This window comes from Salvelinus namaycush, unplaced genomic scaffold (genome assembly GCF_016432855.1).
Source record: "Salvelinus namaycush isolate Seneca unplaced genomic scaffold, SaNama_1.0 Scaffold2302, whole genome shotgun sequence".
Lineage (NCBI taxonomy): Eukaryota > Metazoa > Chordata > Actinopteri > Salmoniformes > Salmonidae > Salvelinus > Salvelinus namaycush.
In genome coordinates, this window is record NW_024059123.1 from 35305 (window position 1) to 38273 (window position 2969).

Sequence of the window (2969 nt, forward strand, 5' to 3'; positions counted from 1 at the left end):
CCTGGTTTAGTGGTGTTGATGCTCTGAATGCCTGGTTTAGTGGTGTTGATGCTCTGAATGCCTGGTTTAGTGGTGTTGATGCTCTGAATGCCTGGTTTAGTGGTGTTGATGCTCTGAATGCCTGATTTAGTGGTGTTGATGCTCTGAATGCCTGATTTAGTGGTTTTGATGCTCTGAATGCCTGGTTTAGTGGTGTTGATGCTCTGAATGCCTGATTTAGTGGTGTTGATGCTCTGAATGCCTGGTTTAGTGGTGTTGATGCTCTGAATGCCTGGTTTAGTGGTGTTGATGCTCTGAATGCCTGGTTTAGTGGTGTTGATGCTCTGAATGCCTGATTTAGTGGGTTTGATGCTCTGAATGCCTGGTTTAGTGGTGTTGATGCTCTGAATGCCTGGTTTAGTGGTGTTGATGCTCTGAATGCCTGGTTTAGTGGTTGTGATGTTCTGAATGCCTGGTTTAGTGGTGTTGATGCTCTGAATGCCTGGTTTAGTGGTGTTGATGCTCTGAATGCCTGGTTTAGTGGTGTTGATGCTCTGAATGCCTGGTTTAGTGGTGTTGATGTTCTGAATGCCTGGTTTAGTGGTGTTGATGCTCTGAATGCCTGATTTAGTGGTGTTGATGCTCTGAATGCCTGGTTTAGTGGTGTTGATGCTCTGAATGCCTGATTTAGTGGTGTTGATGCTCTGAATGCCTGGTTTAGTGGTGTTGATGCTCTGCCTGGTTTAGTGGTGTTGATGCTCTGAATGCCTGGTTTAGTGGTGTTGATGCTCTGAATGCCTGGTTTAGTGGTTTTGATGCTCTGCCTGGTTTAGTGGTGTTGATGCTCTGAATGCCTGGTTTAGTGGTGTTGATGCTCTGAATGCCTGGTTTAGTGGTGTTGATGCTCTGAATGCCTGGTTTAGTGGTGTTGATGCTCTGAATGCCTGGTTTAGTGGTGTTGATGCTCTGAATGCCTGGTTTAGTGGTGTTGATGCTCTGAATGCCTGGTTTAGTGGTGTTGATGCTCTGAATGCCTGATTTAGTGGTGTTGATGCTCTGAATGCCTGGTTTAGTGGTGTTGATGCTCTGCCTGATTTAGTGGTGTTGATGCTCTGAATGCCTGGTTTAGTGGTGTTGATGCTCTGAATGCCTGGTTTAGTGGTGTTGATGCTCTGAATGCCTGGTTTAGTGGTGTTGATGCTCTGAATGCCTGGTTTAGTGGTGTTGATGCTCTGAATGCCTGGTTTAGTGGTGTTGATGCTCTGAATGCCTGGTTTAGTGGTGTTGATGCTCTGAATGCCTGATTTAGTGGTGTTGATGCTCTGAATGCCTGATTTAGTGGTGTTGATGCTCTGAATGCCTGGTTTAGTGGTGTTGATGCTCTGAATGCCTGGTTTAGTGGTGTTGATGCTCTGAATGCCTGGTTTAGTGGTGTTGATGCTCTGAATGCCTGATTTAGTGGTGTTGATGCTCTGAATGCCTGATTTAGTGGTGTTGATGCTCTGAATGCCTGATTTAGTGGTGTTGATGCTCTGAATGCCTGATTTAGTGGTGTTGATGCTCTGAATGCCTGGTTTAGTGGTGTTGATGCTCTGAATGCCTGGTTTAGTGGTGTTGATGCTCTGAATGCCTGGTTTAGTGGTGTTGATGCTCTGAATGCCTGGTTTAGTGGTGTTGATGCTCTGAATGCCTGGTTTAGTGGTGTTGATGCTCTGAATGCCTGATTTAGTGGTGTTGATGCTCTGAATGCCTGGTTTAGTGGTGTTGATGCTCTGAATGCCTGATTTAGTGGTGTTGATGCTCTGAATGCCTGGTTTAGTGGTGTTGATGCTCTGAATGCCTGGTTTAGTGGTTTTGATGCTCTGAATGCCTGGTTTAGTGGTGTTGATGCTCTGAATGCCTGGTTTAGTGGTGTTGATGCTCTGAATGCCTGGTTTAGTGGTGTTGATGCTCTGAATGCCTGGTTTAGTGGTGTTGATGCTCTGAATGCCTGGTTTAGTGGTGTTGATGCTCTGAATGCCTGGTTTAGTGGTGTTGATGCTCTGAATGCCTGGTTTAGTGGTGTTGATGCTCTGAATGCCTGGTTTAGTGGTGTTGATGCTCTGAATGCCTGGTTTAGTGGTGTTGATGCTCTGAATGCCTGGTTTAGTGGTGTTGATGCTCTGAATGCCTGGTTTAGTGGTGTTGATGCTCTGAATGCCTGGTTTAGTGGTGTTGATGCTCTGAATGCCTGGTTTAGTGGTGTTGATGCTCTGAATGCCTGGTTTAGTGGTGTTGATGCTCTGAATGCCTGATTTAGTGGTGTTGATGCTCTGAATGCCTGATTTAGTGGTTTTGATGCTCTGAATGCCTGGTTTAGTGGTGTTGATGCTCTGAATGCCTGATTTAGTGGTGTTGATGCTCTGAATGCCTGGTTTAGTGGTGTTGATGCTCTGAATGCCTGATTTAGTGGTGTTGATGCTCTGAATGCCTGGTTTAGTGGTGTTGATGCTCTGAATGCCTGGTTTAGTGGTTTTGATGCTCTGAATGCCTGGTTTAGTGGTGTTGATGCTCTGAATGCCTGGTTTAGTGGTGTTGATGCTCTGAATGCCTGGTTTAGTGGTGTTGATGCTCTGCCTGGTTTAGTGGTGTTGATGCTCTGAATGCCTGGTTTAGTGGTGTTGATGCTCTGGATGCCTGGTTTAGTGGTGTAGATGCTCTGAATGCCTGGTTTAGTGGTGTTGATGCTCTGAATGCCTGGTTTAGTGGTGTTGATGCTCTGAATGCCTGATTTAGTGGTGTTGATGCTCTGAATGCCTGATTTAGTGGTGTTGATGCTCTGAATGCCTGGTTTAGTGGTGTTGATGCTCTGAATGCCTGGTTTAGTGGTGTTGATACTCTGAATGCCTGGTTTAGTGGTGTTGATGCTCTGAATGCCTGGTTTAGTGGTGTTGATGCTCTGAATGCCTGGTTTAGTGGTGTTGATGCTCTAATGCCTGGTTTAGTGGTGT